The sequence below is a fragment of the Hylobates moloch genome, unplaced genomic scaffold (assembly GCF_009828535.3).
Source record: "Hylobates moloch isolate HMO894 unplaced genomic scaffold, HMol_V3 SCAFFOLD_3, whole genome shotgun sequence".
NCBI classification, from domain to species: Eukaryota; Metazoa; Chordata; class Mammalia; order Primates; family Hylobatidae; genus Hylobates; species Hylobates moloch.
This window is the reverse complement of record NW_026652278.1, coordinates 64,889,550-64,905,343: the sequence shown is the minus strand read 5'-3', so window position 1 is coordinate 64,905,343 and position 15,794 is coordinate 64,889,550.

Sequence of the window (15,794 nt, the reverse complement as noted above, 5' to 3'; positions counted from 1 at the left end):
AGAATACTAATGACACTTAAAGCTTGTTGAGCACTCACTCTGAGCCAGGCACTGTCCTGGGCTGTGCACAGTCTGAGATCATCACTGAATCCCTGTCACAGCTCACAGGCTAGGAAGGGGCAGGCCCGGGCTATTGCAACAGGGCAGAGGCCTTGCCCTCAGCCACTCTGCACTCCTGCCTCTGGGGCTTACCCCTGATAGAGGCCGGGGTGGGGAGGGGAGTGGTTGGCTAGCATTCCCTTCCTCGTCATCATAATTATAATACTGTCATGACTGGCCTGTTTCTTGCTGGGAAAACTGAGCTGATCTCTGGGTTGTGTTTTGATGAGGCATTTGTTATTTGGTAGTGTGACTTTATCTTCTTTTAGGAATACTGGAAAGCAAGGGCTATCCCCTGGAGCCCTGGACATTTTTTTTCTTTCTTTTTTTTTTTTTTTCCGCTCTGTCGCCCAGGCTGTAGTGCAGTGGTGCAATCTCAGCTCACAGCAAGCTCCGCCTCCCGGGTTCAAGAGATTCTGCAGCCTCAGCCTCCCTAGTAGCTGGGATTACAGGCACCTGCCACTGCACCTGGCTAATTTTTATATGTTTAGTAGAGATGGGGTTTCACCATCTTGGCCAGACTGGTCTTGAACTCCTGACCTCGTGATCCACCTGCCTCAGCCTCCCAAAGTGTTGGGATTACAGGTGTGAGCCACCGCACCTGGCCATCCCTGGATATTTTCAAACCCACCAGGGGTATCAGAGTCATGGGGCTAGTTCAGTTCTTTGGGACTTTTGTCAATCTGCTCACATCTAGTCTGACTTTGCCACATGAACCTCTTGGGTTTCTTTACTGGCATCTTAATGGGAACCAGATTTGCAAAGGATTCTTCAGTCCATGGCACTGGTATTTGCCAGGCTGTAGGCCGTAAGCTAAGGACAATGACAGCAGAGAAACCAGGTCCTATTCCTGACCTTGAGCAACTCCTGTGGCAGCACTGGTCTTGCTTGTCTTCCCCAGGGAGGGAGAAAAGGCACGCATTTGGGAGGACGTTCGAGGTAAGAGCAATAGCTGTTTATTCCTCTCTCTAAGGTAAGGTCTTTCATGGGAGAGTTGGTAAGAGGCGCTGTGGGCTGCCATTTTCAGCAGCGTCTGACTTATGTCCCTGCATTGTTCTATTTGCGTCCTGCCTCGGCAAATGCCTCCGCTCCCCTTCATCTTCCCTCTTCCTTGCCTTTGCTCACTCTGCTCTCTGCCCAGCATGTCTTCCTTTTCTTTTTCGTACTTATTCAGCATTTATTGAAAGTCTTCTATATGTTAGACATGACTCAGAAGCTAGGGGCACGAACACTCAGTCTCTGCCCTCAGTGGCTCGCAGTGGCAGAGACATGCAAAGTGTCAAGGAATCAGAAGCCCTGGACACCTAGGCCAGGTGGGTGGGGAAGGGGAAAGGATCAGGAAAGACTTCCTGTTGGAGGCAACATCAAACTAGATTTCTGTCTAGCCCACCTGGAGGACTCTTACTCATCCTTCAACACCCAGTTCTAGCAGCACCTCTTTCTTGAAGCACTCCCAGATTCTCATAAGCAGATTAAACGTCTCTCTCTCAAACCCCTTGGGCTTTGCACGTAGACGAGATAGCACCAACACCTCATTGTTTGAGTCAGTTTCCCCCACCTCACCCCAAACTGCAAACTCCCTGAGGACAGAACTGGATTCATTTTTGTAGTGTCAGGGCCCTATAGGAGTATAATAAATGTTTATTCAAAGTCTGTATAGTTCCACGTACTGTATCAACAAGTACATGCATGTGTGTTTATGAGCTCATGTCTGTGAGCCAAGGGCATGGCAGTCGTGGTGGGGGAAGTTCTTACATCCCCTTCCTTAATATATTTGCCTTGTTATAGTCTCTTAGCTCCTCCCCCATGACTCTCTCCTGTCTCCATGTGGACAGGAGTGACAGTGGCTTTCTGGTGTTTGAAAGTTGAAAGGTTGATTCAGGGGCAGGGATGGGAGAAACCTCTATCAGTGCCTCCCCCATGGCCAGCTCTGCCTGGCCCCCAGGGCTTGGGGAGCACACCAAGAGACAACCAGCACACCGCAGCCAAAACGATCCTCCTCTTGCCCCCTTCACCTGCACTCCCGCCAAACCTGTCCACTGTTCCAACCTGCAGCTAGAGCTGGCTGGAAGGGTACCAAGGCGCCCCAGTGTCCTGACCACTGAACATTCTGAACAGAGACCTAAGTTTGGATCACAATTTAATTCCTCTCTAGTAAGTCATTTTCCAGCAGGGTCCTTCCCACTCCTGATAAAGGTCAGTTGCATGGGTTCCCAAGTCCAGGCTGGACAGCAACATGAGATGCAAAGAAGGCTGGGAGAAGGTCTCCCAGGGGCAGAAACCACCACAGGTTACCCAAAAGTGCTCCCATTGCCTGGGTATGATAACAACAGCCCTTGCTTCTATGTGGCCCTTTGTAATGGCCGAAGTCCCTCCCGTACATGGCCCATTCTATTAAGGTTTACTGAGCCTTCGTGTGCCTGGCCTTGTGCTTTGCTAATAATCACATGAACAGGCTCCGTGCTGAGCTCTTCACATGCATCACCATTTGGCCCTCACAATGACCCCTTTGTAAAGGTGAAGACAACGAGACTCAGAGTTTATCCATTTCTCAAGGGCACACAGCATTATGTGGTAGAACCAGGATCTGAATTCACCTCTCTCAGGTGCTCAGGTGAGCCAGAACCCCACCCCCAACTCCACTCCCCTATCTCCAGGCCTTTTCACCTGCTCCCAATAACTCTGAGAAACTTTCACATCCCATCTTAAAGATGAGAAAAACTGACCCTTGGTGGCTTTAGGAGACTTTCCAGAGATCTCACAGAGGCCTGGCAGGGGTGTCCGGCCTTCCACGCTCCAACTTTCATGCTGCCCAAAAAAGAACACTTGTCCCATATCTGCCTCATGGAGCTAGCTGAGCCTAGTTCCGCGCCCACACTGCCTGGCTTTGCGACTCCAGCTCAGTGGGTGACCTGTGGGGTTGCCCCCACCCGCTACCGACACTCTCCCGCCACCCCTGGTTTGTGAGGTATTCACACTGGTGGCTAGATGGGCCCCAGAGAGAGCCGGCCAACTGCAGGGTAGGGATGACATACACTCCTGGTGGCAGAGGTTCAGAAGCATTCTCCCTGAAATTCTGCCACCTAACCCCTGCCCACCTGGCCAGTGCCTTTGGGCTCTATGACAAGGTCAATAGTTGCCCAAATGTCATCAGACCAAATCTATTTTCTGCTTTCTGACTGGCTATCACAAATGGGGGCTCTTTCTCTTCCATCTCTTCCCAGTGACTCTATGTCAACCTCCTCGCCAAAGATGCCCATGCCTCTCACTCACAGCGAAGGAATCTCACATTATTTTGGAGCTACTCAGAGGTTAAACTGCTCCCAAAGCAGGATGTGGAGTTCCAGGAGGCAAACACAAGGCAGTGTTTGCAGACCCTTGGATTTCTCTCCCAAGTTATGAGAAGGTGGGGCAAGTCCTGGGGAATCCCCAGGGCCATGGGTCCTTGCCCCTTTTCCACTGGGGGTCCCGTCTTCCAGGCTGGTCTCCTTGAGGTCAACTTCTCTTAAGGCTTAGAAGTTTGGAAACTGTAATTATTCAAAAGCTTGGCAGAGCATAGAAGAAAAACACTTGCTGTGAGAGAACTTCAAGCCCCAGCTCTGGCCACTCATTAGCTGTAGGCATCAGTTTGTCTGATGTTTTAATGAAGTTGGTCTTTGTCTCTGAACAGGATTCCAGCTTTGGAAATGGTCACATTCTCTAACATGACCAATCTAGGAAAATCGTTGTGACGAGGACATTTTTGTTTTCCAGGCATTGCCCTATCATCCGATCTACTCTCCCGTTATCTTGACAGCACATGGAATGAATTAGCCACATGTCACTGAGAATAAGATGAACAGAAGATATGAGGGTGCTTATGATGTGCCAATCCCCTTCAGGCTGTTTCCTATGTACTAACTCATGTAATCCTCCAACAATCCTATAGCACAGGTGGTATTATTACCCCCAAAACGCACACCCCCACTTTGCAGATGAGCAACGAGAGGCTCCACAGGATAACGTAATGTGCCAAGTTCATGTGGCTAAAAAGCAGCAGAGCCAGGCTTTGAAGCTGGGAGGGCTGTCTCCAGAGCACACCTGTGTAACGACCATTCCACACGGCCCTCAGCAAGATGAAAGAGGCACCATTGGAATTTACAGCCCAGAAGGGAAGCTACAGCTTGTATATAAATTATCCTAATACAGGTCGGGGAAGTGATAAGTGACCAAGAGAGCAACAGATAATATCCCCTGGGAGTGTAGATGAGGAGAAAATTGCTTCCAGCTGGAAGGAGATGGGAAGTTTTATGCAAGAGGTCACATTTTAGCTGAGCCTCGATGGACAGATGGGATTTGGAGCTATGGAGATTTGGGGAGAGGGAGCAGTGGGGATTGCGTTTAGGGAGAGCAGCTTGTTCTGCTAGGAAATGACAAGCAACAGAGGAAGGAGACTAGAGAAGAGAACATCTGAGCCAAGTGCAGAGGGTTATGAGAGACCCTCTGCACACGCTGGCCCTTTCACACTGACTGCAGCAATGGAGAGGCAATGGTGTCTGGGCATGGGAGAGACACAGTCAGGACTGTGCTTTGAGAACTGTGCATGGCGTCAGCAGAAGCAGGGGACAGCGTGTACACTGGGGATTCTGGCAGGAAATAGTCCGACTTAGGGGGCTCAATCCATGGATGAAGAAAGCTATTGCTCATGGAGGGGTGGGTGGGACCAGTGAGGGATGAAAAGGCCCCCAGAGCCCCAAAGCAGTGGCTGAAGGCAGGAAATTGCATCACTGCGCCAGGTGAGAGCTGGAGGTACCATCGGCAGGAGCTGCAGACCTTTGAGGATGCAGCCACCACTGGAAACATGATCCGGGGCAGGAATGGTGCAAAAAACAGCCCTTAGGTCTTCTTTTGGGGCTTTCCATGGGCAATAGCCAGAACTGGCTGCTGGCTATGAAGGAGTCTGCAGGGGTTCGGTCTGGGGACACAGAACAGGGCAGAGAAGAATGAAGAGAGAATGAGAGGGAGAGAGGCAAACAGAGAAGACTCACCAGCCCAGACCACACTAGAAGTGGTTATGATATTTGGGAAAGAGACAGTGAGAGACTGGGCCAGGGCAGTTGCAGAAGCAAAGGTGGTGTTGGAGACAAATGTGGAGGAGCTTAAGGAAGCAAGATGGACAAGAGTTGGTGAGCAGTTGTCTGCAAGAAGGAAGAACTTGGGTATCTGCTAAGTGCCAGGTGTATGTGTAACAGACCTTCAAAGTTAATTTAAAAGTCAAATACCACAAGGATCACCTCTGGCATATTTTTGTTTGTTTGTTTGTTTTGTTTTGTTTTTGTTTTTTTGAGACAGAGTTTTCACTCTTGTCACCCAGGCTGCAGTGCAATGGCACAATCTTGGCTCACTGCAACCTCTGCCTCCTGGGTTCAAGTGATTCTCCAGCCTTAGCCTCCCGAGTAGCTGGGATTTACAGGTGCCCACCACCACTCCCGGCTATTTTTCTTGTTTGTATTTTTAGTAGAGATGGAGTTTTGCCATGTTGGCCAGGCTGGTCTCAAACTCCTGACCTCAAGTGATCCGCCTACCTCAGCCTCCCAAAGTGCTGGGATTACACGCATGAGCCACCACGCCCAGCCCATGTTTTTAATTTGAAAGCCTTGACATACACCCTCAGAGATGAATGACAAGCTGGATAGGATTATTATGAAAGGGGCCAGGACATCAGGGTCTTCTCACTGTGGCCCCCACTCACCTGGCATGCATCCTTGCACGTGGATGTTCTTGGGTCAATATTCCTGTTCTGCAGAGCTGGGAAGTGAGGCCCAGGGAATTCCAGTGGTCTGGGAAGGTTGCAAAGGGAGACTGTCATAGAGCTGGAACTAGAAGCTGCCACGATGCCCCTGCTGTCACCCATCCTAGCTGGTGTGATATGAAAGACAGCAGTACAGCCCAGTCCAGCTGGGGGAATCAACAGACAGGCTTCCACCTACCCTCTGCCTGGGATGGGCCTCGTCTCCTCCACACCCACTCTTTATCCAGCTTCTTTGCCACCAGGGCTCCAAGATGAATATGTCTTTACCTTAGAAAAGACACAGGAACTAATCAAAGATGGTGCCTGGGAGGCATCTCCCACGAAACAAACGTCCAGCTCTGTGATTCTGCGGCATTCAACAGGTTACTGAGGCCGTCGATTGCAATGACAGATTGTGAAATAAATGATACCACTCAAAGCACTTTCATTATCCTGCCACAGATTTTTGGCAATTCCTCAAGTCTGGCTCGTTTTATGTCTAATTACATATCGCCATTCATATCCCCCGTATGTTACGTTTCACATAATAAATACATGGAAAATCTTTCTCTTTTTCCATCAGCCGCTGCCCAGAAATGAACGGATTCCTGGTGTGTGCTTACGCAATAAAGAAGCAGTTGTTTCAGACACTGTGACACTTCATAACCTGGACTTTATGGGCCCCTGTCGCTCTGATTCGGAGGGCTCGAAGGAGGATTTTCTGCAGGCTGTTCCTGAGCTGGAAGCAAAAGGCAATTGTCGGGAGCAATGTCCTGGGATGGCTGGAAAGGCAGCCAGAGCCCCAATCTGGGGAGACAAAGGGGCTGTCAGGCTATTGGAGGGTAACTTGCTTGACTTCTGGAGATGAGGCCTGACTGCAAAAGTTTTCCTGTACCTCCCGGTGTTAACAGAAAGGCCAGGATCATTGATCAATCATGGGATACCTCACCTAGCAATGAATCTACAGGCATTGTTTAAGCACCTACTATGTGCCCAGGCCTGTTCTAGATGCTGAGTGGGGGAGGGGAGGGGAGGGATGAAGAGTGAGAGAATACTAAAGAATAGAGGTGTGGAAATAGTTGATGTCATGGTAATAAGAGCCGGTTTTGGAATTGAACCAGGCTTCTCTGCCTACCAGCTGTGAGATGTAACTGAAAACCTCTTTGAATCTCAATTTACACATCCCTAAAGTGGGGATACCAACATATGGCCCCCCTCATGGGGTCGTTGTGAGAATTAAAATAAATAATTCATGTAGGCCGGCTGCAGTGGCTCACACCTGTAATCCCAGCACTCTGGGAGGTCGAAGTGGGTGGATCGCTTGAGCCCAGGAGTTTGAGACCAGCCTGGCCAACATGATGAAACCCCATCTCTACAAAAAATACAAAAGGTAGACCGACATGATGAGGCATACCTGTAATCCCAGGTACTCAGGAGGCTAAGGCAGGAAGATGCAGAGGTTGCAGTGAACTGAGATCATGTCACTGTACTCCAGCCTGGGAGACAGAGCAAGAATCCATCTCAAAAACAAACAAACAGAAAGAAAGGAATAAGTCATGGAATGGAAAGGGTTCTGCGTGGGCTCAGATGGCTCATTATTGCGATCACTATTATTATTATCATTGTTCTCGCATCATCTACTCTGAGGGCAGGCAGTAGGGTGTTGAGAAAAAATGAAATAAAAGATGAGGCCCCTAAATTCATGGCCCTGGATTTCAAGCCCAGCTCATGACTGGTCGAGGAGGTGAGTGGCATACATGGGGGACAATTAGGAAAGGATCTGGCACTGGACTGGCACTCACTGTTGTCACGACGGAAGGGCTGGTTGCTGTGGGCTGGTGTCTGTGAAGTCTTCCTGGGAATGTGGTACTTGGACAAAAGGCACAGCAAGAAGACAGGAGAAGGATAAAGGGGGATATGACCAAAAGCAGGAAGACAAGAAAGCATGATGTTTTTGTGAGAGAATAAAAGCATTTGCTATCCATTCCTCAAATACCTATGGAGTGTCTCCTGTTACTGGCACTTATTAAGTGCCAGGCAGCCTCCAAGGCATGGGACACAGAGCTCCAATGGTCCTGGCTCCCACACACAGGAAGCTACAGCACAGTCACCTCAATAAGTCAGCCTTGAGCAAGACTTGACTATGCAGAGGGTAGGATGCACCACGGGCTGGTCAGGAAAAGGGAGCATGGGGTGGGGGCAGCCTTTTGTCCTGGCCCCATTGGTGGTGAGAATGTTCACTGGGGACAGAGGGAGACCAGGCTGGGTATTTACTCCAAACTCAAAGACCATCCCAACACATTCAACAGAAATGTGTCACACGTACACTGCATGCGGGCTGGCATGCAAGAACATTAGTTAGCAGGACATCAATGCTCAGAACCATGTGCTGTGTGGATGAATTAATGGTAATGGAATCCTATGCCTTCTGTTCCCCTTCCAGGTCCACTCTCCTTCCCACTCCACCTTGCTCTGCCCAGGAGACAAATGGGTGTGAACCACCTCAGTAGGCTCCCCTGCCCTGGCTGTGCTTGGGTTTGGCCAATTGTGAGCCCAGGCAGGAGACCAAAAGAAGGGAAGAGAGTGAGACCCAGGTACCTGGCTCCCTCCCTGCAGCATCGCCTCTGCTGGCTGGGACCCTCCACAGAAGTCTCCTCCTGAGGCAGCCTCTGCTACACAAATATCGTCTCTCCTGAGTGCTTGTAATGGATCTGTGATGGTCAATTTTATGTATCAACCTGAGTAGCCCAGGAAGTGCCCAGACTAAGCATTGTCTCTGGGTGTGTCCGTGAGAGGGTTTCCAGATGAGATATAGCATTTGAATATGTGGACTCAGTAGGTTGTCCTCCCCAGTGTGGGTGGGCACCATCCAATCTGCAGATAGCTTGAATCGAACAAACGGTGGAGGAAGGAGGAATTAATTGGCCCCCTTTCTTTTCTTCCTACTTGCCTGCTGGAGCTGGGACATCAGTTCCTGCCCTCGGACTGGGATTAGTACCATCAGCATCCCTGGTTCTCAGGCCTTTGGACTCAGGACTGAATTACGCCACTGGCTTTCCTGGGTCTCCAGCTGACAGACAGCAGCTCCGACTTCTCAGCCTTGAGTAACTAAATTCCTCATAATAAATCTCTTCCTATATATACATCCTATTGGCTCTGTTTCTCTAGAGAACCCTAATACACTCTCCCTCTTGTAAGCAAGCCTAGGATGGTAACCCCTGTTTTTAGCCCAGGCTTCTGTACCAGCCATTATGTTTCCCCTCTACCCTGGCCACAATCTATAAATATTCCTTTGTAAGTTAAACCCCCTTGAATTATCCTAATTTAGTGCACCATCTGTTTCTTTTTGGGACTCTGATTTACATATTCCCCAATTTCAAATGTTCTTATAGCAAAATTCTAATACAGTGCTGTCCTTTTCATCTCAATTCTGGGAGCTGGTAGAAGACATCAAACTCTGGGCCAAACATAACCTCCCTGATCAAATCTTCTTTCCTACTCCACAAATACTATAGAACAGGACTCCTAGTGCCCCAAACACAGACCTTACAAAGAGAATTCAAGTGAGTGAAAACTCTCAACAATGCCAGTTTTGAATCTTTTCCTTTCCCCTCTGTTTCACTGATTGCCCCAGTGGACAACCACTGGCCACACAAATGGCAGCAGAAATCAAAGAACGTAGAATAGTGGACCTGAGAGGAACCTAGAGACCATTTAGGCCAACCCTCCTTGACCACTATCTCTCTGTCCATTTCCATCCCCTCTACCACCATTACCATCACCATCACGACCACCATCACCACCACCATTTCATTCCACAACCATCATCACCATGTCCACCACCATCACAGCCATCAGAAGGGATACATGTAATTCACAAAAGGTAGGACACTTAGTTGGTGGTGTAATTAAACTAGAACTCAAGCCTTTTAACTTTTAGTCAAAGAGGCTGATTCTCAAGTAAATAAGTGACTTCAACTGCAACTTAAAATTGAAAACAAAATAAAGTATGAGGAGGACAGTGTCGTATCAGAAGACAATATTGATTTTTTTCATTGATTTGCCACCAACCTGTCTTTAACACAAAGACAAAATTGATGTTAAAAACATCTTTAACACAAAGACAAAATCGATGTTAAAAACTAGAATCCTTTGGGAGGCCAAGGCAGGCAGATCACTTGAGGCCAGGAGATCCAGACCAGCCTAGCCAACATGGTGAAACCCCGTCTCCACTAAAAATTCAAAAATTAGCTGGATGTGGTCACAGGCACCTGTAGTCCCAGCTACTCGGGAGGTTGAGGCATGAGAATCAGTTGGACCTGGTAGGCAGAAGTTGCAGTGAGCCAAGATCATGCCACTGCACTCCAGCCTGGGCGACAGAGTAAGACTATCTCAGAAACAAAACAAAACAAAACAAAACAAAACTAGAATCCTGTATTTCAGTTATGTGTCTGGTGAGCTTTTAAAGAAATCACAGCTTGGTACATTCTCCTGTTTATGCCCCAATTTCCAAATTTAAGCTTTGTTTTTTTTGAAATTCAGTTTTCTGCCTTGATCACAGGTGTTAGCTTGCAAGTCAATAAAGTGTTCTCCTTTGGGTTGAAGTGTGAGCTGTAAAATTCACATACAAGTTCCCATCAAGAATGATCACATCCCAGCACTTTGGGAGGCCGAGGTGGGCGGATCACGAGGTCAGGAGATCGAGACCACGGTGAAACCTCGTCTCTACTAAAAATACAAAAAAAAAAATTAGCCGGGCGTGGTGGCGGGCGCCTGTAGTCCCAGCTACTCGGAGAGGCTGAGGCAGGAGAATGGCGGGAACCCGGGAGACGGAGCCAGCAGTGAGCCGAGGCTGTGCCACTGCCCTCCAGCCTGGGTGACAGAGCGAGACTCCGTCTTAAAAAAAAAAAAAAAAAAAAAAAAAAGAATGATCACAGTCATAAAACCGATAGGTGAATTGTGCTTGACTTGATGTGTAATTGGAAGAAAATTCAATTATTTGCCAAGTAATAATAATGCTAGCTTACTCTTGTATTTTTCAAAAGGGTGGTATATCCATTATTTTGGTCCTTGAAATAACCCCAAGAGGATGGTGTCATTGTCATCCTTTTACAGGCAAGGAAGCTGGGATGAGAATGTTCAGAGTCACAATGTGAACAGATGACAGGGGCAAGCTTAGAGCAGGACAATGACAATAACAATGCTGGCTGACGTCTGCTGATTTCATCTTCTGTGCTAAGCTCTTCATATGCCTGATCACATTTAATGACTACTGGGTGTCTTTTTCAATTTCCCTGAACCCATATAACAAATGTGATCATCTGCTAGTCATTCTGCTATATCAGGCTCAGCCAAATACCTTTGGGTCCTATGAAAATAAGCTACAAAGAGCTCATGAGTGGAAAGCAGGAAAGTAATAGAAGTGGGGTTAACATTGCTGCTTCTTTGTTTTTGTTTTATTTGTTTGTTTGTTTGTTTGAGACAGGGTCTTACTCTGTCATCCAGGCTAACATGCAGTGGCGCGATCTCAGCTCACTGCAAATTTTGCCTCTTGGGCTCAAGCAATCCTCCCATGTAAGCCCCCCTAGTAGCTGGGATTACAGGTGTGCACCACCACGCCCAGCTAATTTTTGTATACTTTGTGGGACAGGGTTTTGCCATGTTGCCCAGGCTGGTCTTGAATTCCTGGGCCAAGTGACCTGCCTGCCTCGGCCTCCCAAAGTGCTGGGATTACAGACATGAGCCATTGTGCCGGGCCAACATTGCTTCTTAAATGCGTCTTGATTGCCCTTTGCCTGAAGAGTTGTCTGCTGGTTCCTCTCAAAGGAGCACTGGAGCAAGAGTCAAAGACTTCTCTGCCACGTACTAGCCATGTGACAGAGGAAGGCATTAACCCTCTTGGTGTTCTGTTTCAGTCCCTATAGCGAAGGGGTTGGAGGAGAGCAAGGGTTTCCAACTGTGCTCTGAGGAAGCCTAGAATCACCCTAGAAGAGCCCTGGGGGCAGAGAAAGGGGAGGCCAGAGGGAGTTGCTCAGCACATCCATCCTCCGCTCCTCCAGCCTCCAGATCCAGGGCACCCTCTTTCTCCAGGCATATACATTGGGCTTCCACAGATTTTATGAGGAAGGAGCTTCATGGATAAAATTATTTGAGGTCCATGGAAAATAAGACTAGCATTTACAACTTGGGATGGACGTAAATTGAAATTTCTTGAACAGCAGCGTTCGTGGTTGTGCTGGTTTGTAGCCATGGCCTCCTCTGCTGGCTCCAACTCATGGTTCAGAAGGTGTTAGAAACAGAGTCCAAAGATGCCCCTTTGATAAAGATTTCTTATTAACAATTTGTGAGAATGGTAACAGCCTTACACCTGTTTCACTCTAGAACAATGCGGACAATTCTAAACCAACGTCTGCAGGCATGTTGGTTGGGCAGGTGTAATACCAGGGTGTGTCATCATCACCATGGTTTGAAGCACATGAAAGTACAAGAGGGCCATCCTACTAGTAGGGCTAAGTCTCAAGAATTTATCCTTCATCCATTTCTCTGTATATCATACTGAGTGAAACCAATTTTAAATGTGTTGGTTTGCAGTAAATCAGCTTAATACACTCTGGGTCAAGTTGTCTGTCATTTAACCAAAAACACCTAAGTGGATATGAAAAAGGGCACAGAAATTGAAATCAGAAGAAGTAATGTGAATTTTAATTCTGCTCCTTACCATCCATGCCACCTTAGATAAGTCATTCGGTGTCTCTCGGTGCTATGTATCCCTGAAAATTCACATGTTGAAATCCTGGCACCTAACGTGATGGTATTTGGAGATGGGGGTTTGGTGATTAAGTCATGAGGGTGGAGCCCTCAGGAATGGATTAGTGCCCTCATAAAAGGGACCCCAGAGAGTTGCCCTGCCCCTTCTACCTTGTGAAGGCACAGCGAGAAGATGGCCATCTGTGAGGAAGCAGGTCCTCACCAGACACCGAATCTACCAGTGCCTTATCTTGGAATTCCCAGCCTCCAGCACTGTGAGAAGTAAATTCCTATTGTGTATCATCCACCTGGTTTATGGCATTCTCTTTTTTTATTATTATGATACTTTAAGTTCTGGGATACATGTGCAAAACGTGCAGGTTTGTTACATAGGTATACACATGCCATGGTGGCTTGCTGCACCCTTCAATCTGTCATCTACATTAGGTATTTCTCTTAATGCTATCCCTCCCCTAGCCCCTCACCCCACAACAGGCCACAGTGTGTGATGTTCCCCTCCCTGTGTCCATGTGTTCTCATTGCTCAACTCCCACTTATGAGTGAGAGCATGTGGTGTTTGGTTTTCTGTTCCTGAGTTAGTTTGTTGAGAATGATGGTTTCCAGCTTCATCCATGTCCCTGCAAAGGACATGAACTCATCTTTTTTTATGGCTGCATAGTATTCCATGGTGTATATGTGCCACATTTTATTTATCCAGTCTATCATTGATGGGCATTGGGGTTGGTTCCAAGTCTTTGCTATTGTGAACAGTGCCACAATAAACATATGTGTGCATGTGTCTTTGTAGTAGAATGATTTATAATCATTTGGGTATATACTCAGTAGTGGGATGGCTGGGTCAAATGGTATTTCTGGTTCTAGATCCTTGAGGAATTGCCACACTATATTCTACAATGGTTGAACTAATTTACACTCCCACCAATACTGTAAAAGCGTTTCTATTTCTCCATATCCTCTCAAGCATCTGTTGTTTCCTGACTTTTTAATGATCACCATTCTGACTGGCGTGAGATGGTGTCTCAATGATTTGCATTTCTCTAATGACTAGTGATGATGAGCCTTTTTTCATATGTTTGTTGGCTGCATAAATGTCTTCTTTTGAGAAGTGTCTGTTCATAGCCTTTGCCCACTTTTTGATGAGGTTTTTTTTTTTTTTTTCTTGTAAATTTGTTTAAGTTCTTTATAGATTCTGGATATTAGCCCTTTGTCAGATGGATAAATTGAAAAAATTTTCTCCCATTCTGTAGGTTGCCTGTTCACTCTGATGATAGTTTCTTTTGCTTTGCAGAAGCTCTTTAGTTTAATTAGATCCCATTTGTCCATTTTGGCTTTTGTTGCCATTATTTTTGATGTTTTAGTCATAAAGTCTTTGTCCATGCCTATGTCCTGAATGGTATTGCCTAGGTTTTCTTTTAGGGTATTTATGGTTTTAGGTCTTACATTTAAATCTTTAATCCATCTTGAGTTAATTTTTGTATTAAGTGTAAGGAAGGGGTCCAGTATCAGTTTTCTGCATATGGCTAGCCAGTTTTCCCAACACCATTTATTAAATAGGGAATCCTTTCCCCATTGCTTGTTTTTGTCAAGTTTGTCAATGATCAGATGGTTGTAGATGTGTGGCGTTATTTCTGAGGGCATTCTCTTATAGCAGCTCAAATGATCTAAGACATTCTGCCTCAGTGGTCCCATCTGTAAAATGAGGATAAAAATAACTAGGTCAAAGAGTTATCAAGAAAATTTTAAAAGAAACTATCTGAAAAGCCTAAATAGCATCTGACATTCATTCATGCAACCATTCACTCAAAATATAGATGTAGGCACCACTTTGCACCATATGCCGTCGTGGAACCTGGGATTCTGGAGGAGCAAAAGTAGACCCAATCCCACTTCAGGGAGCTCCTATCTGGTGCAAGGGACAAATAAAAATGTAACTTTACCTTGGGATGAGTGCTCTGAAGGAGAAGAGCCAGATGCTTTGTGAGAGAATAACTGAGTGGGGGACTATCACAGATTGAGGATTGTGGAGGGCCTCTTTGATACCTAAAAGAGAGAGAGCCAGCAAGGGATCAAGTTGGGGAAGAATGTTCCAGGTGGGAGGGAGAAGGTTGATGAGGCAGGATCACAGTGAGAGTGACAGATGCCATTATTTGCCCATCCAATACCCGTCCCCTTCCTTGCTCCAACACAAACACTTCTTGCTGGCACAGCCTCTGTTTCCCTGAGTTATTGGGTAGCCATGTTCTTCCATGGTGGGCACATAGCCGCTGTGCAGTCCCATGGATGAAATTGAGTGGTCTAGGCTAATCACAGAGCTTCCCTCCTGGCTTGGGCACATGCTGCAATTCAGACCAATGAGCCAGAGCAGTACTCTGAGGGAGGCTTCTGGAAGAGGTTTCATGACTGATGGAAAGAGATCATGGAGGAAATGCTTTCTTCTGCCTCTGGATGTTGTCATCTGCAGGTGGCCCTGGGATTGTGGCAGCCTAAGAGGCCATCTCGATGGGCTGAGGATGACAGAGGAAAGAGTGGCAACACCGGGATCTTTGATGCTTTGGAGTCTGAGCTAAGCAACCCTGGCACTGCCCTGCCTCCAGATGTCTTGCTCCAGGAGATCACACAGTCTCCTTAGTGATAAAGCTGGTTGAGTCCACCTCCCTGTCACTTGCAGCCTCAAACATGCTGAGTGACATGGTGAGTGAGGGGGAGTGTTAGAGATGGGAACAGAGGCCAGGACTGGGTCACTTGGGCCACGCTGATGTGTGTGAACTGCATGCTAAAAAGCTTTGGAAACCAGTGGAAGAAGATCAAGCGAGGGCAGAAAGTCCACACTGGCTGCTCTGCAGACAGTGGATTGTGAGGCCAGGAGTGAAGGCAGGGAAGGCAGTTAGGAGAGTGTGGCATGAGTCTTGGTGAGAGAGCATCTAGATGGAGCAAACCAGGTAGGCTGGGGGTGACTCGGAACATGCAGCTGGCAAGTGTCTCCAGTGCTGGTTGTGAACTCCGCTGTCTATAATTCCAACCAAATTGGCCTGACTCTCCGCTGGTCGCCACTGTGCAGAGAGAGCCCTGAGTGTGGTTCAGGAAAGCTCTGAAATTGGAAATCAAATGCTTGGGCAATGATTCCTGTTTTGACCTTTCTGTTCGACTTTGGGCAAGT